The following is a 27,902-nucleotide window of genomic DNA, read 5'->3' on the forward strand; positions in this document are numbered from 1 at the left end:
GTATGTGATCATGTAATTAAAGATACAATGTAAACACACTAACAAAATTAATGTTCTATGTGTAGTGACTCTTATCCACCCAGTTACCGCCTTTAACGCCAATCTCCTATCTGATTTTGATGGACTGGGTTCTTCTGGCTCCCACCTCCCACTCAGTAGGTTGTAACTTCATTTTCTTCCCATATGAATTTATTTGGCATTGCCGCCACCCCTCTCACTCTTTCCTGGCAGGGTCACCAGGGCAGCTTGGGAGGAAAATTCTAACTATAAGGTAGCCCCCAGATAGTTGGAAACTCCCAAGAAATAACACAAGCACATACAATATATTCAACACAATTATATTAAACAGGAGGGAAATATAATACAAGAGGGTAAAACACTATTCTCAGGGGCTCCGGTGCCTACACTGATAATATCCATGAATTTCCCCAGTCATGTGACCTCATAGATCATGGTACATGTACTTCATAGGGCCCTTGATGACCTGAGACCACAATATCTTCTGTGAAACAGTTAGCAATTCGGCTAACTGGGTCCAGAGCAGCCCAAAAGACTCACAAGCAGGATAAGGTGGTAAGTCCCTCCTCAGGTTTAATAGGTAGCAGGTAATAAAATCTCTAAACCCTTACTCCCTGGCTCGAGGACGTAAGTAAGTTCAGGAAGTAAGGGGTCTCCCAAACAATTTCCCTGACTAGCTAATTAAAATATGGTGACTCACAACTCCACGACTGATTCTCGGGTTCAGAGATGGCTCTGCACTCCTGAGTCACCGCAGAGGGGCTGATGATCGCTGCTGACAGGTGTCACTTCATGCAGGACTCAGGCTGCTTGTGGTGCCAGAATTTCCCCTCGCCACAAAAGGGTGCAGGGCTCAAGCTGCAGGTTACAAAACTCTACTAAAATTCCTAACTTTAGTCTTCTCTATAATTAGCATTGCCCATGCTTCCCTGTTAGAGGGTTAACAATATCACTAACCTGCTGCAAAATGCTTCAGAGTTAGGTACAACAGCCTGCTTCCTGCACCTGGGCTCAGCTTCTCCCAACTCACACAGGGCACATGGCCTTCTGCAAAGCAGCTGCCCTCACTGCTTGCCCTCACCGAGTCTGAGCCCAGCAAGAGGGAACCTATTGGAGCATACCCAAAACTACAATTCCAGAAGCTTCTGGATGTGGAGTGCTAATCTGCCTAGCAACAATGACCCAGACACAACTCACTCCTATCTCCCCCCAATGGGTCTCTTAAAGAGGTATCTCCCTATTAGGCACATGGGTTACACAGGCACACTTGCTATCCTCCCTGAAGCCAACAAGGGCCGTCATTCTAAATAGTGTCTTTGCCTCTTGGTTGCCTAGCAGACTAAGTCTGACCTTGACTCCCCTTCCCTACCAGGGACAGTCTGTCTTGCCCTGAGTTACATGCACACAGAGCCCCAAGGACCTAGGCGAGCTCTTTGGGGGTTACATATTTACTGTTTTAACTGTGGATTTCTCAACTTTTAAGTGCTCAGCTGTCCAGTCTGAACATAGCTTTTGGCATGAAATATACTAGATTTTTCTAAAAGGCAAAAATGGGGAGGGAACATTAAAAGAAAGCATTTCAACTCTCCATAATATCCTCTCTGCTGGCTTGTCACAAATTGCTATGGAACTCTAATACTAGATGTCCCTGGAATGCTTTTAGAGGTTCAAAAGCAGGATACCCTCTCCTATAAACCTTAGAAGTTGCACACACAGCTTATTCCATAGCTGCCGATCAACTAATATGCATGAGAATGGGACTCTCTCCTACAAACCTCACTAAGCCTGCTGCAGCCCTTAATTTGTATTTTTTTTTCAGTGGCTATGTAAATTACATGGTATAGATCATCACGGCTTTGATATAATCATTGCCTCCTTGGGGGAAAGCTCAGGAATGCTCTGAGGACACAGTCCATGATTATATTGTTTTGTTATGATTATTGTTTATCTTAGAGCAGCACTTAGGAGCCCCACTCATGGGCCAGAGTGGCTGAGATGGAATTAGTTCTGCCAGAACATGCTGAGGGTTTTTTCCCCTGCCCCAACAACTTGGCTTCAGTGATGTCTTTTATTGGCCCTTTCAATAGGTGATATTAATGCTTGCAATTCTTTGGCAGGGTGCTGAGTATCACGTTGTCATTAGTGTGCCAATTTCATTACTATCTACATGTTCCTACAACATGCTTTATCATGGTACCCCCCCCCCAATTATCCATATTAATGTCAGTTGGCTGGGTATTTTTTTCCCCAGTACTGGTATTGTATTTCTAGGAACTTGGAAAAAGAGCTAATCTAAGACCATGCGTTGGAAAACAAGGGATTACTCTTACTGGTGATGCCAGCTAGAACTTTCACAGTTTCTATTGCACCTTCTGCTAACTTGGCTAACCATTCAATCTGTTTCATTTTCTTATGATTTAAGGGCTGATCCTATGAGACGCTGAGTACATCCTGTGAGATGCTGTGTGTCCTGAACTCCAGTTGAATTCAGTGGGAGTTAAGAGCACTTTGCGGGATCAGGCTCATTCATTAGATTAGATAGATTTTAAAGCAGGGGAAAGTACATTTTCTCCTACTTCAGTCCTGTTGATGCCCAGCGGATGTGGAGGAGGGAGTATTTCAATAAATGTATGTTTATGAATATTCCAATTCCACAACAGGGAGCTCAGGGAGCTCTCCAAAGTACCACCACAGCTAGTGAACTAAATGCCCATTTCCCATCAAATGCATTGATGGCTCACAGTAATGCTGCAACTTAGAAGTTCATAGATTCCAAGGTCAGAAAAGACCACCGTGATCATCTAGTCTGACCTCCCATATAACACAGGCCGAAGAACTTCCTCAAAATAATTCCTAGAACAAACCATTTATTCTCCAAACTGAGGAGAATTTTAGGAATAAAATGTCAAGATTTAAAAAAAAAAAAAAACCAACAACAACTGTACGGCAGCAGGAGGAAAGCCCAGACAGTATAGCAAAGACTTGGAAAGAGTCCCCTTTGGTGATCAGGTTTATTTTATTAGGTCCAGCCTGATTTTAGGATTTAATATTTTGGATGATCATTTATTTATTACTTTTATAGCATCCTGGTGCTTTATAGCAATGAGACTACCCTTCCCCAACAGAACTTACAATCGAAGAGGCTTTGAGCACCTAAAAAGCCCATTGATTTCAAGTGGAGTAACTGGTCCATAACCTCTCCGTGTTTGGAGAAAGCAAGGAGGGAAGAATCTATAGAAAGTGAATTTTACCAAGTATAGTTTGAGGAAATAGTAGGACATTCAAGAGGAGATGTTGGAAAGACCAGTTGAAATGTAGCTTATACGGAGAAAAAGAAGCCAGGGATGGAGCTAGAGAAATTTAAGAGCCATCACGATGGAGATCTATGAAAGATCATTCTGGCATGGGTGCAGAACAGGGCTATCAAACTCACCCACTAGAGAGGGCTGAATTCCACTTTGATTTATGGCCAGTAGGCCAAGGTAAAAATTTAGGGCTAAATAAATAAATAAAATAAATTAATGGAGATATCCCATCTCCTAGAACTGGAAGGGACCTTGAAAGGTCATTGAGTCCAGCCCCCTGCCTTCACTAGCAGGACCAAGTACTGATTTTGCCCCAGATCCCTAAGTGGCCCCCTCAAGGATTGAACTCACAACCCTGGGTTTAGCAGGCCAATGCTCAAACCACTGAGCTATCCCTCCCCCCATAATCCACAGCACAGCTCCCAGTGATGTGAATGGGAGATTTGCACAAAGGCAAAGGGGAGAGTATGGTTTGGAACGGGAGTAATTAAACTTTTCATTACCATAATTAACTATTTGTTCTGTACCTTATCACTGTATTTAGCATCACACTGGGAGAAAATTAACTCCTTTTGGGACCATCACTATTTCCCACCCCCTTTGTTTCTCTTCCCCCTTCACCCTCCTTCCTCCCTCTTTCTTGTCTTTGTGTCACTTCTCCTTTCTTTCTGCATTTTCTTCCTGCAGCAATGGAAAATTCTCCATCCTACCTAAATAACTAATGAGAGAGTCAATACTGATATTGTGTCATTAAGTTAACTTAACAAGATTAATGGTTGGTGGGGAAGTGTACTCATCTCAGAATCATTGTTTCAGGATCTCTGCAGGCTCATGCAGACAACACTGCTGCAGTTATGTTTGGTTCAGATTTGGAAGGTTCTTTGCAACCATGAACACTAGACATTTACTCTTTTCTTATATGAAAGCTTAGATTCTGCAGAATCCAAATATGCCATTTGAGTCACAAATAGATCATGCAGGCCAGATCCAGCCCAAGGGCTGTTTGTTTGACACCTCTGGTGTAGAGGGGGAAAAAGGAGGGCACCAAGGATAGAGTCCTAGGGAACATCAATAGAGATGGCGAGACAGAGGAAACAGCCCCATTATGTATGTTTACATTTTGCTCAGCACATACCTCTAGGAAGCTTATTTGTCACATAGTTGCTGCAGGCATCACTGATGATCTATAGTATTGCTCCACTGTTGTGTACTTGCTCTTTATAAAATGTAGCTTCAATTCATTCCCTTTGCTTTTTATTTCCTCTGAGGGCCACTGTTTGCCACCAATTACCCTTTTCCCTGGTGCTTACGAGGCCAAGAATTCACTGCTGTTTATTGTTTGTAGGACTGAACCTGAAATCTCATGACAGTAACAGGCACTACAAATTAGCCACCTAGCTCAAAGAAAGTCTTCATAGGAATGTTTTCTTTTATCAATTTAAAAAAAAGTGTCTGAATAAGAAAAATAGGCCTAGATAACCATGTGCTTTGTCATAATTAACCAATAATAACTGCAAAACTTAAACTTGTTGCATTTGCCTGGAAGCACTGAGTCATTAGATAAGAATTCAATTAAAGGGTAAGCACTGAGTCTAAATTTAATGAAGAGGTGATGCTGTGGGCTTTGCTACTTCACATTTCCTGGGAATACAGATAAGAACATGCCCTTCATCTGTTCAAAAGAAATTAAAATTCAAGATATGTTCCCTGTGAACTTTAACAGAAAACAATCTCATCACTGACTACTGCAGTAAAGGCCAAAGAATTCTGGAGGAGACTGTTATAAAAATTGTTTGCACAATGTTCTCTATCCTGATTGATGGAAGAGGCTTATTATAGAGAATGTAGACATGGATTGTATTATTTTACATAAAAGTCCCAAGCCAGTCCTCTCTAATTAACCTCTTTCAAACTTCAAAATGAATGAAAGCAGAAATTAAGATAAGAGTCTATATTAGTTTAAAATCTGTACAGCTTTTGCAGCAAGTTCTGCCTACATGGGAATTATTGTCCTGTAATGGTCTCCTCAGGAAAACTTCAGAATTTAAAACAAAAGGAGAAGGAAAGGGAAGAAATATTTATCTAGGAGCCTTTTTTTGTCATGGGAGAAATAGAATTTTAGTCCTTCCGATTTGAAAAGGGATGTGATGAAGGCTTTAACGTGCCTTGTGTGGTCGCGGCGCAGGGCTGGGAGAGCTCTCCCAGCATTCTAAAAAAAAAAAAAACACCTCAACAAGGGGCATAGCTCTCAGCACTGGGAGTACAGCTCTCAGCGCTAGGGCACTGTTTACACTGGCACTTACAGTGTTGCAACTTGCTGCACTCGGGGGTGTTTTTTCACATCCCTGAGCGAGAAAGTTGCAACGCTGTTAATTGCTAGTGTAGACAAGCCCTAAGTAACACCACTGACCTAGCACTAAAGCTTTTATATCACCTGATGGTTAAAGCCACAGACTCCAAATCTGTGCACTAAGCAAACAAAACAAAACAAAACCACCCCACACAAACCAAACAATCCATCTACCACTTCAATCACCAAGAAACTCAACTTGAAGTAGTAACCTCTCTTGTTGGGCGCGCGCACACACACACACACACACACACACAGTGCTGTTTTGAGCTTTGCAGCAAGTGTTCACTATCAAGCATCTTTCTCAGAGCTGTGTTGACATCAGTCAGTTCATAGATTCATAGAGAAGACTGAGAGGAGACATGATAGCAGTTTTCAGGTATCTAAAAGGGTGTCATAAGGAGGAGGGAGAAAACTTGTTCACCTTAGCCTCTAAGGATAGAACAAGAAGCAATGGGCTTAAACTGCAGCAAGGGAGGTTTAGGTTGGACATTAGGAAAAAGTTCCTAACTGTCAGGGTGGTTAAACACTGGAATAAATTGCCTAGGGAGGTTGTGGAATCTCCATCTCTGGAGATATTTAAGAGTAGGTTAGATAAATGTCTATCAGGGATGGTCTAGACAGTATTTGGTCCTGCCATGAGGGCAGGGGACTGGACTCGATGACCTCTCGAGGTCCCTTCCAGTCCTAGAATCTGCAATAGAATAATTGATAGTGTGTTTAAAAGAAAGAAAGCGGTGTTTATTTCAAAGCAAAAAATAAAAATAGTGTTTGACAAAATGGAAAAAGACAAGTCAGGGACGGGGGGGAAATATAGCTTCTAAGAGGATATGCCACTAAAAGAGACAGTAAGGGGATTTTTAAAACAAGCTTGACTGCATCCTTTCAGAAAAGGAAAAGTAGTTAGTTAGTGAAATTATATATGGAAGTGAGTTTGTAGCTATCAGAACTTATGCTGCTCAAATCAAATTCACTGGCACATTTTTCTCAGCTTCTGCAGCCCTTGATAATAATAGAAATGAGATGTAGCTATTTGGGGTATGGAAAAACTTCAAAGCTTTGGAGGTTTACTTAGGGTTACCATTCGTCCGGATTCTCCTGGACATGTCCGGCTTTTTGAGTTTAAAAATAGCGTCGGGGGGAATTTGTAAATGTCCGGATTTCTCTCCCCCCCCCCTGCAGAGTGCGGCACGGCTGACAGGGCAGGCAGCAGGATCGAGCCACTCGCACGGGGCTCCAGCAGCCAGAGCCCCTCCTCCGCTTCCCTCCTCCTCTCCCTTGCAGCTTCAGATCACTCCCCTCCTCTCTCTCCCCCGCCCCCTGCATTCGCAGATCGCCGGCCATTCACATCGGGCCTCCAGCAGTCTGGAGCTCCTCCCCCTGCTCCCCCTCCCCTGCTGCCCAGCGCACCGCTCAGCAGCACTCTGCGAGGGCAGGAACTGGGCTATGCGCTCCGTGGGGGAGCACGGCAGCATGTCGGGGCTCCGCGTGGAGCCCGACACGCTGTTCTGAGCGGCACGGTAAGGGGACCAGGGGGTCGGAGAAGGGGCAGGGGGGTTCTGGAGGGGGCAGTCAAGAGACAGGGAGCAGGGGGAGGGTTGGATGGGTCAGGAGTTGGGGGGGGCGGTCAGGGGGTGGGGGTGTGGATAAGCTTTTGGGCAATCAGGGGACAGGTAGGGGTTAGGGTCTTAAGGGGGCAGTTAGGATGGGGGGGTCTCAGGAGGGGGCAGTCAAGGGACAAGGAGCAGGGGGGTTGGGAGTTCTGGGGGGGCTGTCAGGGGGCAGGGGTGGGGAGAGGGAGCGGTCAGGGAGCAGGGGGATTTAGGTGGGTCGGGAGTTCTGGGGAGGGGGTCTGTCAGGGGGCGGGGAGTGGTTGGATGGGGTGTGGGAGTCCCAGGAGTCTGTCAGGGGGTGGGGGTGTGAATAAGGTTTTGGGCAGTCAGGGGACAGGTAGGGGGTAGGGTCCTAGGGGGGCAGTTAGGATGGGGGGGGTCTCAGGAGGGGGGCAGTCAGGGGGCGGGAAGTGGGAGGGGCAGGGGCAAGGCTAGGGCGGGGCTCCCACCATCCTCTTTTTTGATTGTTGAAATATGGTAACCCTAGTTTACTTCCATAAGGCCCTGAAAAGGTCCTATACAGAGGCAGATTCAGCTCTTGGAGCTTAAGGAGCCAACACCCCCTGTGTGGCCCGTGTAAGGGCAGTTAATATTGCAGCCCCTGCAGTTTAGAGCGTGCCAGGGATGCTATCAAGAGGCTCCCCTCAGGAGCAAGGAGGAGTGAGGAGTAGCAGAGCCAAGGTACCTCCCCAGTGCAGGTAGTGGAGCTGTCTGGCCACACTACCTGCTACACCTCTTCAAGGAGGTGCATATTCCAGTGGAGGGAGAGCAATCAGGGAATTCTGGGAGAAATGCTCTGCCTCTGAGGCAGAATGTTTCATAATGTTTGTCCTGGAGCCAGGCAGTTTTGCACTGCCCCTACTATGGGCTGTGCCTAAATGCCACAATCTAGTCTTAGGAGGAAAGTGAGGGAAAGAAACCTCATTTTCTTCCAAATCCATCCTTCTCCCTACACCAGCCATCCTCTTCTATTGTCTGCCAACAGGATCCACTGGCCCTCCATCTTCTGTTTTCTCCCTTACCCACAGAGATGTCCTGGAACTCATAACATTTAGAAAGAGCAGACAAGCCTGCAGACAGAGACTGAGCTTTGCTGGCACTAAAGGGTAAAATATTGAAAGAGGCCTGTTTGACACCAGGGACATCATATCGTTTCAGAGCTGAGCTGAAATTTGAGCCTTTTCTTTTTAAATGCTCTATCATAGGAGTGACTGAACTACAAATGGTTTATTCAATACATGTAGCCCTTTACCTGTTCACCAATTGTCTAATAGCAGATCATGATTTCAGATTCAGATTTGTGCCTGATGAATATCTTTAGGAATATATTGGAGCAACAGCTCGTTTGTAGGGTGTTTAGAGGGCATTCAGATGGCTTGGTAATAATCTGAATTAACCAGCTGAGCCTTGTGACTGGCCGCCTCAGATCCGCTTTGGTGTTTCTATTTTCTGATTGAATTTCCTAACCTTTATGAACTAGTTTGTAGAAATAGGCTAGGAGCAGGGCATTGACCATCTGGCCTTTTGATAATTCATGGAGCACCCTTCTAGTGATGGCCCTCAGGGCAGCCAGCGCTGAGCATGCATGTGTATGAGAGACGCCCATAAATTAAGAGAAGTTTTATGGCCTGTGTTATACAGGAGGTCAACATCTAGATTCCATTTCACTTGAATTGAAAAGAAAATACTTCCTTTTGAATGGGTTTGTGCAAAGTTCAGCAGCCGTTATTTTCCCTGCGGACTAACAAAGGAGACATGCATGGAGCCCACTGTCAGAGATTTTACTTGTGCTGCCTTGTTGTTCTCCGTAAGCTAAATAAAAATCAGCTAGACTCCAAATATATTTGGCCTTTGTGAATAGAAATATAACACTGTTGTCAAAACAAAATCTGCCAGAAAATGAAGACATGCTGACTAATGTTGTCCAAATGCTGAGGATCTGTTTTCAGTGAACAAATTCAATTACTATTCAACAAACATGATTTCCCTGGCTTGGAAATTCTCAGTGCAATAGTGATACAAGACAATACATAGGGGTATGCAGGCAAAACATCTTAACACCATGAACTACTGCAGAAAATGGACACACTGATGCACAGCCAGATTCACAGAGGATTTCCAGATAACCCAATCCTTTGATCAGTAGTTATTTTATGCCTCTTTATTTGAAACATGTTTGTATATGCATTGTATGTGTTTCCATTTTTATAAATCACTCAAATAATTAACATTCATAATGTCAAGGTTTGTAACGAAAATGACTGTCCCTTCTTTGAAAGAAGAGCTAAATAATAACAGCCATTCCACTTACATTTGCATTAAATTCACCTTTGCATCAGGCATTCATTTAACTCCGACATGGAATTCACTGTAGTTTCTATCCAAGAGCGATTCATGAGTGGCTTACATGAATGAGTTGGAAGACAGAATAACTGCTACAGGGCTCAGTCCCATCCACGCTGAAGTGGGGGCCACACACAACTTTAGTTGGAAATCCTATTTGCTCAAAGCAAGTTGTGTGTGAACAGCTGTGTCTAGCCCTCTAAGCAGAATGCTTGGGGCCCAGGGTTGCTGATTTTCCTCTCATGTACAGTGGAAGTGTAACCCACACACCTCCTGGGTGTGCTTCTGTCCTACCTAGTCGGACGGACACACACACACACACACAGTTTGCTCTACAGCCTTAGCTAAGAGCCAGTTGGCTTTTAGCTCATGCAGTAGAGGCTCACGCACTAAGCTGCAGAGGTCCCCAGTTTGATCCTGCCCACTGACTACCAGGGTCTGTCAGTGTTACAAGTTGGGGCTTGTCCAGGATTTCAACTGGGAAGTCTCTGAAGCTCGGGACGCACTTCCTCAGCTAGGGGAAGTATGTAACCCCCCCACCTCCTGGGTGTGGTGTTCTGTCTCGTCTAGTGGCACCAAGACCACTTAGGGTACGTCTATACTTACTTCCTGGTCCGGATGTAAGCGATCGATCTTCTGGGATCGATTTATCGCGTCTTCTCTAGACGCGATAAATCGATCCCGGAAGTGCTTGCCGTCGACGCCGGTACTCCAGCTCTGCGAGAGGAGTACGCGGCATCGACGGGGGAGCCTGCCTGCAGCGTCTGGACCCGCGGTAAGTTCGGACTAAGGTACTTCGAATTCAGCTACGTTATTAATGTAGCTGAATTTGCGTACCTTAGTCCGAAGTGGGGGGTTAGTGTGGACCAGGCCATAGAGACAGAGAGGAAAAAAATGAGGTCAAGTATCAGAGGGGTAGCAGTGTTAGTCTGGATCTGTAAAAAGCAACAAAGAGTCCTGTTGCACCTTATAAACTAACAGACGTATTGGAGCATAAGCTTTCTTGGGTGAATACCCACTTCGTCAGATGCGTATAGTGGAAATTTCCAGAGGCAGGTATAAATATGCAGGCAAGAGTCAGTCTAGAGATAACGAGATTAGTTCAATCTGGGAGGATGAGGCCCTCTTCTAGCAGTTGAGGTGTGAACACCAAGGGAGGAGAAACTGCTTTTGTAGTTGGCTAGCCATTCACAGTCTGTTTAATCCTGAGCTGATGGTGTCAAATTTGCAAATGAACTGAAGCTCAGCAGTTTCTCTTTGAAGTCTGGTCCTGAAGTTTTTTTTGCTGCAGGATGGCTACCTTTAAATCTGCTATTGTGTGGCCAGGGAGGTTGAAGTGTTCTCCTACAGATATTTGTATATTGCCATTCCGAATATCTGACTTGTGTCCATTTATCCTCTTGCGTAGTGACTGACCAGTTTGGCCGATGTACATAGCAGAGGGGCATTGCTGGCACATGATGGCGTATATTACATTGGTGGACGTGCAGGTGAATGAACCGGTGATGTTGTGGCTGATCTGATTAGGTCCTGTGATGGTGGTGCTGGTGTAGATATGTGGGCAGAGTTGGCATTGAGGTTTGTTGCATGGATTGGTTCCTGAGTTAGTTACTATGGTGCGGTGTGTGGTTGCTGGTGAGAATATGCTTAAGGTTGGCAGGTTGTCTGTGGGCGAGGACTGGCCTGCCTCCCAAGGTCTGTGAAAGTGAGGGATCATTGTCCAGGATGGGTTGTAGATCACTGATGATGTGTTGGAGAGGTTTTAGCTGAGGACTGTAGGTGATGGCCAGTGGAGTTCTGTTGGTTTCTTTATTGGGCTTGTCTTGCAGCAGGAGGCTTCTGGGTACACTTCTGGCTCTGTTGATTAGTTTCCTTATTTCCTCGTGTGGGTATCATAGTTTTGAGAATGCTTGGTGAAGATCTTGTAGGTGTTGGTCTCTGTCTGAGGGGTTGGAGCAAATGTGGTTGTACCTCAGCGCTTGGCTGTAGACAATGGATCATGTGGTGTGTCTGGGATGGAAGCTGGAGGCATGAAGGTAGGCATAGCAGTCGGTGAGTCTGCTCTACAGCCTTAACTAAATGCCAGGATTGAACTGGGGACCTGTGGAGCTTAGTGCATGAGCCTCTCTACTGCATGAGCTAAAGGCTAACTGGCTCTCAGCTAAGGCTGTAGAGCAGACTCATAGTCAGTCAGTCTCTCTCTCTCTCTCTCGTTACAGAAGTAAAACCAGAATAACTCCATGAAAACAAGAGAAGGGTGGGCAAGTTGAGTAGGGCATGAGCCTAAGACTGGGAAGAGCTAAGTTCAAGACCCTGCTCTGTCAGACTTCCTATGTGACCTTAGACAAAGTGCTTGGTATCTCTGTGCCTCTCTTCCCTAGCTGTAAAAATGAGACCAGTACTTCCCTATATCACAGAGGCATTGTGAAAACAAGAACATTACAGATTATGAGCTGCTCCAATAGGTACTGGCCATATAAGTACCTAAGAAAAACAGCTAGCAAGCAATTACGCCCATTTACACAGGTAAGAGAGAGGAGAACCTGGCCCTGTGTGTTTAATTTTTTTTCTTTAAGCATTTTATAGAGGATATTATAAAAACAGGTGCATTATCAAAGAAAAATAATTCAAGGCATTAGAGGAGCTGTACTGAGCTTTCTGAAAGAACTGTTCGCAGTGGTTCATGAGAGAGAGACCACCATTCAGCATTCATTCGGCAGTGACATTCTAGGGAGCAAAAATGAAATTCGAAGTCTAAAATCATTTGTTTGTTAAAGCTTTACTTGCCTCCTCCTCACTATAAGCTGTGATGCTGTGTATGAGAAAGATGACCATTTGTATTATTGTTGCTACCACTGTTATACAATTGCAACAAATCTTGTCATGTAAAGTGTCAATGAAAAAGTATAGTTATCCTGTTTATATGCCTAGATCATCTTTGTATCTGAAGTTATGAATATTGGCTATGTACTTGTATCTTAAGCGTGTTGTATTCCTGTCTGACACCCCACCCCCGATAGAATTTACATCAGGACTAGACAGCAATGTGTGGATGGCCTATCAAGGACACTTCACCCTCACAATAGGTCATTGAAGAAACTCATCCTGTCCAGATAGCTATTCTTGAGGATGCCTCAGACAACAAGGAGCCAATGGCAACCCCCTGTGATTCAGGAAAACATGTAGGGGCATGTGATATGTGACCCTGACTCCATCTTGGGCTAGTCACTTTCCACACACGGGGGCTGTGGGCTTTGTTTGGAACTGTACATTTCCATGCACATGGCAGAGGATATAAAAAGACACCCGAGACACCATCATTTTGCCTCTTTCCTGTTCTAGTTCTCTGGACTGTGGATTTACAACTAAACAGAGCTATATAGACTAAGGGCCTTCCAGTCTTTTGGAAGTTTATAGAGACTTTACAAATCAGCAGTCTGTAACATCACTGCTACAAACCTGATATAAGCACTTTGCAATCATTTGTATGTATATGATCTATTACTCATTTACAACTCTTTTCTTTTATTATTAAATTGTTAGTTACTAAGGATTGGCTGACAGCGTTCTATTTGGGTAAGATCTGAGATACATATTGACCTGGGGATGTGTGTCTCATCCTTTGGGATTAGAAAGAACCTCACAATGGGTTTTCAATAACCTCTCACTATATTAGCTTGGGTTGCCTGGATGGGAGCCAAGAGATGGAATGCCTAAAGGGGACTGTGTTTGGCTTCTGGTTAACCAGTGTGGTATTGCAGAAGCTCTTTTGTTACTGTTTGGTGAATCTAATTCTACTGTAAGCCACCAGTTTTGGGGATTGTCTGCCCTATATCCTGCAGTCTGCCCTAAGCATGGCATTCTCACTGTGGCCCATCCTAGGCACTCAGTCAGTCACATAAATGGCACACTTTTTTTTCCCTGAAAAGAAAAATTACACAGATAAAATGAAAAGAAATTGGGAAATGGTCAGTACAAATTTTTTTAAAAATAATATTCTGAATCATACTCAAGCCTGGTTCTATAGAAAATGTGCGTTTGAGTCCTGTCTAATAGAACTTTCTGAAGAGGATTCACATCCTAGCCTACCCTGCTCCCCTCCTCCACCACCACCACACACGACTTCTGCCATGATTACAAAAACACCCCTAGGCATAAGCAACAATGCAAACAAGAGATAGAGAAACCAGTATGTCTTCCCTTGAAGTGAGATCACTATCTCTTATTCTAGCCTTTCAGAATGCACTTTGTGATACAACCCTTGTTGGTAAAATGATTTATGAAGTGGTAAACTATTAGCCATATCACTCGCCATCGCTGAGATTTAGCTTTCCTAGAGAGTTCAGTTGAAAGACCTTGGGCTATGATTTAGAGACAAACATTTCATGTGACAAAAGCGTCAGAGTTGCCAGTGCAGAAATACAAGGCATCATCATATGCTACTTATTTAAAGCTTCATCAAAAGATTTCACATTTTCCCCCAAACACTACACTCAAATAACACGTTTCCTTTTACAGAAAAATAAGTTTCATTTCCCCTAAGCATATTGCTTTCCATTTCTTACTAGTCATCTATCATCATCATCATCTATACCCGACCAACCATAGGTATATGCACATGTTTACCTCATTCCCATTATTAATATATTATTTCAATGCAACTGGAGTTTTTCATGTGGAAGCAAAACCAGATCAAGCCCCTGCAATAGTATTAATCTCTCTAGCTTTATAATCATTCTGTGCTTGTGGTTAGTTACTAACGCATGCCAACCCTTTGAATAGGATTGTGAAAGTAGGATTAATCAAAGGAGATGTGAGCACACAAAGCACTGCAGAGACAACACAGCCATGAGAGTGTGCACTGGATTCTATTCTGATTTGCACATCAACAGCATTTCTAACCAACCAAGTTCTAATATGTGTCACTGTGAGCCAGTAAGTAGCCAGACTGACTTTCTGATCCCAGGTTGACTTTGCAGGACTGGCAGTTAGAAAGTCACATTTTAACTTCTACACTGAGCCGATCCGATGAGGAAATCCTTTACTCTATTATGCCACTTTTACAGAGTATCTTAATTTACCATTGTAAGGTAGGTGCCTATAAATAGCTATTCATCTTTACAGTTGGGAAAAGTGAAGTATCAAGGTCGGGGCTTGCATTTGTTAATAAATGTCAACAAACCTGGATGTGTCAGGTTTTCAAGTGCCCTCCCCCCCCCCCCCCCCCGACCACCAGAGCCTGATTTTAAAAGGAGCTAAATACAACTGGATTACAACTCAGGAGTTCCTGGCTCCCAGCTCACCCATCACTTGAGAATAAGTACCACCCAGAATTATGCAAACACCTCTCCCTCAACATTTCTCCGCATATACACACCCAGGGCAAGATGTTCCTACAGGGCAGGCTTCACATGTGATCCAGCTCAGAGAAGCAAAATCTTCAACACCTCACTCTTTTCTTCTCTCCTCAGTAAAAGCCTGATCTAAAGCCCATCAATAAGAAATCTCCCATTGACTTCAGTATGCTTGGGATCAGGCTCAAGTGGAGTTGCAACATTTTCTCTGCTTGTTCTTCTCCTCCCCGGAAATGTATAGATTCTAAGGCCAGAAGGACCATTGCGATCATCCAGCCTGATTTCTGGTATAACACAGGCTATAGAACTTCCCCAAAATAATTCCTAGAACACGTCTCTTATAAAAGCAGCCAGTCTTGATTTACAAATTCTCAGGGATGGAGAATCCAGCAGGATACTTGGTAAACTGCTCCAATGGTTCATTACCCTCTCGGTTAAAAAATTACCCCTTATTTCCCATCTGGATTTGTCTAGCTTCAACTTTTAGTCATTAGATCATGCTAAACCTCTCTCTGCTAGATTGAGAAGTCCATTATTAAATATTTGTTCCCCAAGTAGATACTTATAGACTGTACTCAAGTAACCCTTTACCTTTCTCTTTGTTAAGTTAAATAGATTGAGCTCCTTTTGTCTATCATTCAAAGCAAGGGCGGCTCTATGTATTTTGCTGCCCCAAGCACAGCAGTCAGGTGGTTTTCGGCAGCGCGCCTGCAGGAGGTCCGCCAGTCCCGCAGCTTCGGCGTACCTGCCGCCAAATTGCCGTGGGACCGGCAGACCTCCCGCAGGCATGCCACAGAAGGCTCCCTGACTGCCGCCCCCACAGTGACTGGCAGGCAGCCCCCCGCGGCTTGCCGCCCCAGGCATGCGCTTGATGCGCTGGTGCCTGGAGCCACCCCTGATTCAAAGGCATGTTTTCTAATCCTTTAATCATTCTCATGGCTCTTCTCTCAACCCTCTCCAATGTAGCAGAACTGGACACAGTATTTTAGCAGCAGTTGTGTCAGTGCCAAATACAGAGATAAAATAACCTCTCTGCTCCTAATGGAGAATCCCCCGTTTATGCATCCCAGGATCACATTAGCCATAGCATCTGAGTGGGGAGCTCATGCAGATTCATTGCTTGCCATGATAGAGTCTCCCATCCTATAAACGTGGCCTATTCTTTGTTCTCAGATATATACATTTACATATAGCCATATTAAAAATGCATATTGTTTACTTGTGTCCAGCTTACCAAGTGATCTAGATCACTCTGTATCAGTGACCTGTCCTCTTCGTTATTTACCATTCCCCCAGTTTTTGGGTCATCTGCAAACTTGATCAGTGTGATTTTATATTTTCTTCCAGGTCATTGATAGATATTAAATAGTGTGGCAAACCCAGGACAAACAGCTACAAAGGGGGTAGTAATCAGTCCCAGGGGGTTAAAAAGGCCTCTCCCAAGCCACTGAAGAGAGAGAACCATGGGGAAATAAGGTTCAGCTGGGCAAGGGGTTACTAGGGAACTAATTAGGTTCAGCTGGCTCCAACTGCTTGGGACCTTTTTAAACCCTCCCCGGCGTGGAAGGAGGGGGGAGAGAGAGTGAGAGAACCAGGGAAGCTGCCAGTAAGTTAGGAGCAGCAAGGCTCTGAACCCTTCCTGCAAGGAAGGCTGCACTCTGTCCCCAGAAGGGAAGATAAACAAGCACAAGGGGCTGACTGAGAAAAGGAATAGCCAAACCCTGTGCTACCTGCAAGGATTTGCCTTGCCCAAGCCTGTGTCTCCAAGGCTAAAAAGGGACTGAGCCTGCTGAGGAGAAGAAGGTACTTTGCCACACGTGGTGTCAGGAGTGGGATGGAGTGAGGCGTTGTGGCAAGCCATCTCAGGGCAAGGTAAATCACACACACACACACAAAATGGAGGACGTAGTGAAGGCGTTGATTCAGGCCACTGCGGCCCAACAAGAGGCTACCAGAGTACAGATGACAGCCCAGCAAGAGTCAGTACGTGTCCAACAGCAGACAAACCAATTGCTGATGAACCAGGCGGCCCAAGATCGAGTGAACCAGTTGAAAGCCCTGACCACGCTGACGCACGGGCCCCAGGGGACCCGGCCGCTACGCGCAAGCAACTATTTACAGAAGATGACAACGGATGACGATATAGAGGCGTATCTCCTTGCGTTCGAGAGGACGGCACTGCGGGAGGCTTGGCCCCAAGATCAGTGGGCAGGCCTCCTGGCTCCATTTCTGTGTGGGGAGGCTCAGAAGGCCTATTTCGATATGACCATAGAAACAGCTATGGATTACCCCCAGCTGAAGGCAGAAATCCTGGCGAGGTCAGGGGTGACGCCGGCCATAAGGGCCCAGCGCTTCCACGAGTGGAAGTACCGGGACGACAAAGCGCCGAGGTCCCAGCTATTTGACTTGATCCACCTCGCCCAGAAGTGGCTCCGCCCTGAGACCCATGGGCCGGAGAAGGTGGTGGAAATCCTGGTGTTGGACAGGTACATGAGGGGGTTGCCGCCGGGCGTACGAGGGTGGGTCCACCAAAATGATCCCTCCTCGTATGATGAACTAGTTGCCCTCGTAGAGAGACACTTAGCAGCCCAAGAACTTTCTGGGACCCCCGGGGAAGGAAGGCGCCAGAATCGGAGACCAGTCTCTGCACCGAGGCCCTGGTTTGTCCTAGCGCCAGGCCGGACAATGGAGGGGAGGAAGGAGGCAGAAGAGCAGCCCGCGGTCCCGGAGAGACTTGAGGACTGGGGGAGAAAGACTCGAGAGATAAAGCCCAGCAGCCCGAAAAATAGGGGGCTGCCCCGAGCGGGGTACCGATGTTATGCCTGTGGCGAAATGGGGCATATCGCTGCCCAATGCCCGAATCTAGGAGAGCCTATGCAATGCGAACTGGGAGATATAGGGGGACCATGTGATCTAATAAGTCTAGTCGGGGTTGCGATGGTCCCTCATAGATACACTAGGCCAGTTAAGATGAATGGTATAAAGACCACAGCCTTAGTAGACTCGGGAAGTGCAATCACGTTAGTCTCGGGGAAGCTGGTCGGGCAAGACCAACTATCCCGGGCCAAACGCTCGGGAATATCCTGTGTGTGCATGGGGATGTCAACTATTATCCAACCATCCCCGTAAAAATAGAAGTTCTCGGAAGCCCCACTAGGTTGATGGTGGGAGTAGTTCCAAAACTCCCCTACCCTGTCCTTATCGGACGAGACTTCCCGGGGTTTGATAGCCTACTCCCCGGGGAGGAGGTAGAAGAAAATAATGACCCTGGGACCCAGGGCGTGGCCCAGATCGTTAACCCTCCCCCGGCCTTCCATGAATTTAGCCAGGATTTGTTCTCCCCGCCGGGGAAGTCCAGGAAGACTAGGAGGGAACGGAGGACGGATAAAAGCAGGGGGACGAGGGTCCTGACCCAGTGCCAGAAGTCTACGCTTGTAGGGGAAAGAAGGGGCTCGACTGACAGTGGGACTGGGTCGGCGATCAACAACCCTATCGCCGGACCTGGTTCCCCAGGGGCTTTCCCCGAGGGGGAGATGGAGGTAGACCCCCCCGAGTTTAGACAAATGGGGACCGCATGTGGGAATTTTGGGCAGGATCAGGCCAATGATCCCATATACCACAATATTCTCAAAGAAGTAGTCGAGGTAAATGGGGTACCCGTGGAGGGGAGAGTTAAGGGCGCGGGGCCATATTATATGATTAAGAATGACCTGCTATACAGAGTAGTCCGGGTCCAAGAGCAAGTCATACAACAACTCTTGGTCCCACGGAAGCATCAAAGAGCCGTAATGGAGCTGGCCCACAGCCATCTGTTCGGGGGCCATCTAGGGGTAGATAAGACCCTGGATCGAATTCTACAGAGGTTTTTTTGGCCTGGCGTTTATGCAGCGGTCCGGCGATATTGCACATCCTGTCCGGAATGCCAGATACATGGGCCCCGACCCCACTTAAGGGCCCCTCTGGTACCTCTGCCAATTATCGAGGTCCCATTTGAGCGTATAGCTATGGACATAGTAGGGCCATTGGAAAAGTCAGCCCGGGGCCATCAATACATTCTGGTAGTACTAGATTATGCCACCCGATACCCCGAGGCCGTACCCCTACGGAATACCACGTCCAAGACCATAGCCAAAGAATTAGTCCAGATTTTTTCCAGAGTAGGAATACCTAAGGAGATCCTGACGGACCAAGGGACCCCCTTTGTGTCTAAGCTGATGAAGGACCTGTGTACAATGCTCCACATACGGACCCTTAGAACATCGGTCTACCATCCCCAGACCGATGGCCTGGTCGAACGCTTTAATAGGACATTGAAGAACCTGTTACGGAAAGTGATTAGTCATGACGGGAAAGACTGGGACGCCCTGCTGCCTTACTTGCTGTTTGCCGTACGGGAGGTACCTCAGGCTTCCACTGGATTCTCCCCCTTCGAGCTGTTATACGGTCGCCACCCCAGGGGCATACTGGACCTGGCTAAAGAAGACTGGGAAGAACAGCCGAACCCTGGGAGAAACGTTGTTGAACATGTGTTGCAGATGAAAGACAGAATAGCCCAAGTCGCCCCCCTTGTGCGCGAACACATGGAGAAGGCCCAAGGGGCACAACGGACAAACTACGATCGCCGAGCAACGACCCGGAAGTTCCAGGTGGGGGACCGGGTGATGGTGCTCATACCCACGGCCGAGAGCAAGCTCCTGGCCAGGTGGCAGGGGCCGTACGAGGTAATAGAAGCGATAGGAGAAGTCGACTATAAGGTCCGACAGCCGGGCCGCCGGAAGCTGCAGCAGATTTACCATATAAATCTGCTGAAACCTTGGCACGATAGAGAAGCTCCGGTAGCTGCACTGGGGGCGCCATCCCCTAAAAGCAACCAGCCCGACCTGGTGGGGATATCCCCGGAGTTGACTCAGGAACAACGATCAGAAGTGATCAGCCTGATCAAACGCAACCAGGATGTGTTCTCCGAAAAGCCGGGCAGGACTACGGAGGTTCACCATCACATCCTCACGGAGCCTGGAGTGAAGGTGAACGTTAAGCCATACCAGATCCCAGAGGCCGAGAGAAGAGATTAGGACAGAGGTCAGGAAAATGCTGGCCTTAGGAGTCATTGAAGAATCTCATAGCCAATGGTCCAGTCCCGTGGTTTTAGTGCCTAAGCCGGACGGCAGTATGAGGTTCTGCAATGACTTCTGCAAACTCAATGAGGTGTCCCAATTTGATGCCTACCCTATACCCAGGATAGATGAGCTGATTGACAGATTGGGAAAGGCACGGTTTATGTCTACCCTTGACCTTACCAAGGGCTATTGGCAGATCCCCCTGGCCAAGGCCGACAAGGAGAAGACAGCCTTTGCAACTCCAGAAGGTCTATATCAGTACACTGTTCTCCCCTTTGGATTGCATGGGGCCCCCGCTACTTTCCAACGGCTAATGGACAAACTGTTGCGACCCCATGGAAAGTACGCGGCAGCCTATCTCGATGATGTCATCATATATAGCCCCGACTGGGAGACTCACGTGGAGAAGGTGGAAGCGGTCCTGGACACCCTGAGGAAGGCAGGGCTGACTGCCAATCCCTCCAAATGTTCGATCGGGTTAGCTGAGGCTAAGTACCTTGGGTATATAGTAGGGAGGGGCGTGGTGAAGCCCCAGCTCAACAAGTTAGAAGCTATACAGAAGTGGCCCCGACCACTCCGGAAGAAACAGGTCAGAGCATTCCTGGGACTAGTAGGGTACTATAGGTGGTTCATTCCCCCTTTCGCCACCAGGGCATGCCCATTAACTGACCTAACAAAAGCTCGGGGCCCTGACATAGTAAAATGGTCTGCTGCGGCCGAGGGCGCTTTTGGCGGATCTGAGGACGGCCCTCTGCACAGACCCCGTACTAGTAGCCCCAGACTGGGGGAAGGAGTTTATCCTACAAACCGACGCCTCTGAAGTAGGGCTGGGAGCGGTGCTTTCCCAAATGGTCGGAGATGATGAACACCCTGTCCTCTTCCTCAGTAGGAAGCTCCTACCTAGGGAACGGAAATACGCCGTGGTGGAGAAGGAATGCCTGGCTGTGAAATGGGCCATAGAGAGCCTCCGCTACTATCTACTTGGACGGACCATGCCCCTTTGCAGTGGATGCACCAAAACAAGGACAAAAACGCGAGAGTAACAAGATGGTTCCTGTCGCTTCAACCCTTCCACTTCACAGTACGACATAGGTCTGGGACCCCACATGGCAATGCGGATGGCCTGTCGAGAGTGCACTGCTTTCCGACCCAAGTAGCCCAACCCCATAGTGTTGAGCGGGGGGGGGGGGGATATGTGGCAAACCCAGGACAAACAGCTACAAAGGGGGTAGTAATCAGTCCCAGGGGGTTAAAAAGGCCTCTCCCAAGCCACTGAAGAGAGAGAACCATGGGGAAATAAGGTTCAGCTGGGCAAGGGGTTACTAGGGAACTAATTAGGTTCAGCTGGCTCCAACTGCTTGGGACCTTTTTAAACCCTCCCCGGCGTGGAAGGAGGGGGGAGAGAGAGTGAGAGAACCAGGGAAGCTGCCAGTAAGTTAGGAGCAGCAAGGCTCTGAACCCTTCCTGCAAGGAAGGCTGCACTCTGTCCCCAGAAGGGAAGATAAACAAGCACAAGGGGCTGACTGAGAAAAGGAATAGCCAAACCCTGTGCTACCTGCAAGGATTTGCCTTGCCCAAGCCTGTGTCTCCAAGGCTAAAAAGGGACTGAGCCTGCTGAGGAGAAGAAGGTACTTTGCCACAATAGAATATGGCCAAGAACTGATCCCTGCAGGAACCCACTGGAAACACAGCCGCTCGATGACAGGCCCCCATTTACAGTTACAGCTTTTGCCCCTGTGGAGTACGTAAGCAGTGCTTGCGAGCCCTGCCACAAATGAGGACGGCTTACCCAGAACTGCTGCACAGAGGTGAAGAAGGCAGGGGAGCTTCTGGTGCTCAGCTTCCCACAGTATATCCAGAGTCCAGTTGGGTGGCTGTGCAGAGGATCTACAATGAGTGGACATCAGCGAGGGAAATCCATAGCCCAGATTGTCTGTTCTATAGTCCCATTTTCCCCCAAGGTGCCCATTCAATTTTGTGAGCAGGACATTGTCAGGGAACGGAATCTTGGAACACTTCTGCTATCCACTTTGATCCCAAAGTTTATTGCAAGTGATTGCAGCTGCCTGACAGGAAAGCCACATGGGGGGGGGGGGCAGGAGGAGGGGGCAAAGCCATAGACGGCCCCAACAGAAGCTGAACACTGCCACAGAATCATAGAAATGGATGGGAAATTGAGAGGTCGCCTAGTCCAGCCCCCTGTGCTGAGGCAGGATAAAGTATACCTAGATCTTTCCTGACAGGTGTTTGACAAACCTATTCTTAAAAACCTCCAATGATGGGGATTAAGCCCACTACTTCTTGTCCTACTTTCAGTGGACCTGGAGAACAACTGATCCCAGCCATTTTTATAACAGCCCTTAACATATTTGGAGATGGTTATCAGGTCCAACACTACGGGGTTGGGCTACTTGGTTATCATGGTTGGTGGTCTTTTCTCAAGACTAAACATGCCCAGGTTGTGTGTTGTTGTTTTTTTAAACCTTTCCTGATAGATCAGGTTTTCATTAATGAACATATTGAATAGTATTGGACTCAGGACTGGCCCCTGTGGGACACCACTAGATACACCCTCCCAGTTTGACAGCAAACCATTGATAACTACACTCTCCGTATGGTCTTTCAACCAGTTCTGAACCCTCTTTATAGTAATTTCATCTCAACCACATTTCCCTTGTTTGCTTATGAGAATGTCATGTGGAACTGTGTCAAAAGCTTACTAAAAATCAAACTATATTATGTCTACAGCTTCCCACCTATCCACAAGGCCAGTAACCCTGTCAAAGAAGGAAATTACATTGGTTTAACATGATTTGATCTTGACAAATTTGTTTGTCATTACTTATGTTATTCTCTAGGTGCTTACAAATTGATTGTTTAATAATTGGTTCCAGTATCTTTTGATGTATCAAATTTAGGTTGACCGGGCTATAATTCTTCAGAACCTCTTTGCTCCCCTTTTCAAAGATGGGCAAACATAGTACCTTTCTCCAGTCCTTTGGGACCTCACCCATCCTCCATGGTGCTCTCAAAGATAATCACTAAGGGTTCGGAGACTGCTTCAGCTAGTTCCTTAAGTACCCTACAGTGAATTTCATCAGTCCCTGCCAACTTGAATACATCTAAATTATCTAAATATTCTTTAACCTGTTCTTCCCTATTCTGGATTGTGTTCCTTTGCCCTTGATGTTATATTAATTGTGTTAAATATCTGGTCACAATTAACTTTTTAGTGAAGACAGAAGCTAAATAGGCATTTAACTCCTTAGCCTTTCTTGATGTCAGCTGTTACTAACTCTCCTTTCCTGCTAAGTAAGGGACCAAGACTTTTTTTCATCTCTTTCTCCTTATGTATTTATAGAACCTCTTCTTAATGCATTTTGCAAGGTGTAACTCATTTTGTCTCAGCCTCTCTGATTTTGTCCCTACATGTTTGTACTGTTCTTTTGTACTCATCTTTAACAATTTTTCCATGTTTCCACTTTCTTTTAGGATTCCTTTTTGATCATCTATTGGCTGAAAAAGAAGGACACAATTGAGCCATCTGTCCATATGGGAAAACATCAGCACTCAACTTATGGTTGAGAAGTAGCAACTCAACATGTCAGTTTGCCTTTTGAGGAGTCAAATCTTTCCCTTGGGCAGAAGAGGGGCTGGGACAGCCTAGGCCACTGCCCAGCTCTGTTAGCATTCCATGGCTCACCCTTTCCACTCTCCCCTTCCTTTATGTATTCAGAGCAAGTAGCTCCTTGAATCCTGACAGCAGCGGTGGAAAAATCATGGCATTTTAACACTTAAAAGAACAGGGGCCACCAGGATTACATTTTACATATTTCTATAGCAGTTTTCATCTAATGTGAGTGCTTTTTAGACATTAACCGAGACTCATAACATGCCTAGGAGGTGACTTATCCTCATTTTACAGATGGAGAAACAGAGTCATAGAGCCGTTAAGACAATTGCCAGAAGCCATACAACAAAAGTGGGGTTTTTTTTCTGGGAGCCACTAGTGGCTGTATAGCTTTACAGCTCCTTTCCCCATCTCCTAAAGTTCACCACCAGCAGCAACTGACTCACTTCCACCCCTCCCCCCGCATCTAATTTTTGTCAGATATTGTTCTACAACTCTTTCCTTTCAATTTAATACCATTGTAGATGCTACTCCATCTCCAGACTTTCTACAAAATCCTAAAAGGCAGAAGCTGCCGGACAGCCCCCTTGCAGCCAGAAAGGCTGACCAGGGAGAGGCTGCCCCTCTGAGATGAAATTATGGACTGGCTGAAACAAATCTCAGGTGAGCAGATTATCTTGAGGGGAAAAAACCTGAAGAGATAACGGAGATCAAAACCATTACTAGCTCACATCAAGCTAATTTGCAAGGCTTGGCATCAAGACCAGAGGAAGCTGAGAACAGAACCTCCTCGCTAGAAGACATGGTGAGTACTATGAATATAACCTGAGAGCAACAGGAAAGGACTAGTAAAGCACTGCAAGGGAAGGTTAATGATCGAGGGAAGATCACGAAGAAAACCTGAGAATTGTGGGTCTCCCAGAGGAGGCAGAAAAAGGGAGGCCTGTGGAATTTTTATCCACCATGCAGCCAGCACTTCTGTTTCTCCCCTGATCAGAATGTAGATATTGAGAGAGCCCGCCGCTCCCTTGCTCCAACACCCCCTCCAAAAGCAAAGCCCCAGGCCATAACTGTAAGTTTTTAAAAATACAACACTAAGGAGCTCATTATTTACAAAGCCTGTGAACATAAAAATCCAACATGGAAAGGACACAGGCTGATGGTTTTCCCAGAATACACCAAGGACACAGTGGAGAAGAGGGCTACATTCAATAGATCAAAGGGTTGGGTCCAGACTACTTCCTTTCCTTCCCTGCTACTTTCAAAGTGAAAAGGGAAGGCAAAGTGCTTAGTTTTATGTCAGCAGAAGGTGGTGAAAGATATCGGATCTCACTACAGCAAAAGACCCCGCTGAAGATAGACGGGATGCACTAAAACAACTCTCCCAGATCAGTCACTGCAGTGTGGGATTTAGTGCTCAGTCTAGCAACCAACTGTACAGGGCAAACCCACCACTTTGTTTTCTCCCTGCCCCATAGTTTTATTTCCTTCAACTTCTCCTTCCTTCAACAGAAGGCAGTGGTGCTGGAATTAGGGGTGCTGCTGCACCCCCTGGCTTGAAGTAGTAATAGCAAACACCAAATACATGTATCAGAGGGGTAGCCGTGTTAGTTTGGATCTGTAAAAAGTGACAGAGTCCTGTGGCACCTTATAGACTAATAGACGTATTGGAGCATAAGCTTTCGTGGGTGAATAGCCACTTCATCAGATGCACATAGTGGAAATTTCCAGAGGCAGGTATAAATATGCAGGCAAGAATCAGTCTAGAGATAACGAGGTTAGTTCAATCATGGAGGATGAGGCCCTCTTCTAGCAGTTGAGGTGTGAACACCAAGGGAGGAGAAACTGCTTTTGTAGTTGGCTAGCCATTCAGTCTTTGTTTAATCCTGAGCTGATGGTGTCAAACTTGCAAATGAACTGAAGCTCAGCAGTTTCTCTTTGAAGTCTGGTCCTGAAGTTTTTTTGCTGCAGGATGGCTACCTTTAAATCTGCTATTGTGTGTCCAGGGAGATTGAAGTGTTCTCCTACAGGTTTTTGTATATTGCCATTCCTGATATCTGACTGGTGTCCATTTATCCTTCCCTACTTACCTGCATCTCCCCTCCATGATTCCAGTGCACCCAGAGCATCTACCCTCACCCCACATGGTCCTAGTGCACCAGGAGCACCTCCAAGATCCTGACTAAGTAAATCACTCAGCCAGACCTGGGGACTCATTATACTTCTTATCGCAGCAAGGTTCAACAGAGAAGTGTCATTTTTTCCTATCTAAGGCACTCTCCCTCCTAGTACCTTTTTTACCGTGTTTTTACTTTTTCATCCTCATCTAATTTCCTAGATTCTGGGTTTATAGTAAATCTGAAAATATTCAATCCATTTGCCTTAAGTGTATACTTATAAGAAATACCAGATCTGAACCATGGAATGAAGATTTCAGTTTAATGATGAATCTTTTCAATTCCCCAACTGCAAAGAAATCTGATCTCCTAAAATCCTATCCAAGAGTAATTATTATTGCTGGTTATGATTCACTGAATTACTGGGAATGTGTTAGTGTGAGACTGTCAGTTGTTTTTTCAGTAATATCAATTCGGGTTCTTTAGTTTTTATTTTGTTACATGAGTTGTAATAAACATTGTGTTGATTCAGATTGCTGATATACCTACTGTTGGGCAATGGGGTTCACACTATAATCCAATGTGGACAAGATTCTAGGGGGCAAAAGTTAGGCAGAAATGTTCTGCTAATGAACCCCTATGTGCTCCAGTTATCTTAGAATAAGGCTATTTAAACAGTTTGCATAACATATATATCTACTATACACTTGTTCTTCAGCTTAGATACTAGCCTTCTTCCCCCCTTTTTTGATGTTATGAATAGTGCAGAAGCCATGCCCTCCCTTGATACAAGACTATTTTTTCTTTATAAAGCTGAAGGGAATCCAATAATACCCCAATTGGGTGTTTTGGACCGTGGGGGGGGCGGGGTGGGAAGAGTGAGTAATGATGTCACCGCCTTTGTAAACTGCCACATTGTCCGGAGTGGCTCACAACTGAGTGCTCCAGCCTCAGGGCAGACACCCCAAACTGGTGGTATGCTCTATAATTAGATGTCGCCATCCCAGTAACAAACGTGAACTCCTGGATCACTGTAACAGTCTTACTGTGGAGTCAATTTTACCACCCAGGCAAGCTGGATGTAGTGATAAATGGTCACTTACAAAAAAAAAAATTTTTTTTTTTTTAAATATTCCAGTTGCTTCCAATCCCAAGAGACCAGTCACTTACCCCAGATCAATTTGTACCTTAGATCTCACGCCAAAACAATGCTGGTAGCCAGTCCTGTAGTAAAACTAATTAAGGATTTATTAACTAGGAAAAAGGAATGAGTTACTTACAGGTTAAAGCAGGCTACATATCTTCACAAATGCGTTCAGTCTATGGTTCCAAAAGGTAACATGTAGTAATCTGTCAGCACTGAATGGTCATTTGGGGCTAACCCAGGTTGGCCCTGGAGCTCTCCGGATTTTGCTTCTTAGCTCCAGCCCTTGTAAGAGTCCAAACAGCAAAGAGGTAAATAAATAAATAAATAAAAAATCTTCATGTCAGCTATCTTTATTTCCCTCTTCCAGAATTCAAACAGATGGGACAAGCTTTCTCACATGTAGCACCTTCATGGGTGTAAGAGGGCCATTAAACCAGCCTTTATGTTGTGATGTTTCACAGTGACCCATTTAGTTTCCACAGTTCTTCTTGATGAGGAGGGGAACAATTTTTCCTGCCTCGGTTCACAAGTTCAGATCAGGCATTTTTACAATTATAAAGCAAAATGTACATATTACCTTATAGCGCGGGATACAGACATTACAAGTAAAATTAATGCATGAAGCAACCTACAAGCATTTTATATAGTCTAAATGCTAAACACATTCTTACAAGTTGAACACCCGTCTTGAACAATATTAACATACAGGTGAGCTGGTCTGGTTTCCAGCTATGAATCTGTGAGTGCTCAGCTGATGCTTACAGCCTTTGCAAGAGTTGACACTTGGCTTACCAGCATCACATAAACAGGAGTGCTGGAACAATTTGTATAGTGAGCCAAATTTAAACCTTGTGTATGATGAAAATCACTTCAAGCTAAGGGGTCTGGCAGCACCCCTAGTTCCAGC

Source organism: Emys orbicularis, chromosome 1, assembly GCF_028017835.1.
Source record: "Emys orbicularis isolate rEmyOrb1 chromosome 1, rEmyOrb1.hap1, whole genome shotgun sequence".
NCBI lineage: Eukaryota > Metazoa > Chordata > Testudines > Emydidae > Emys > Emys orbicularis.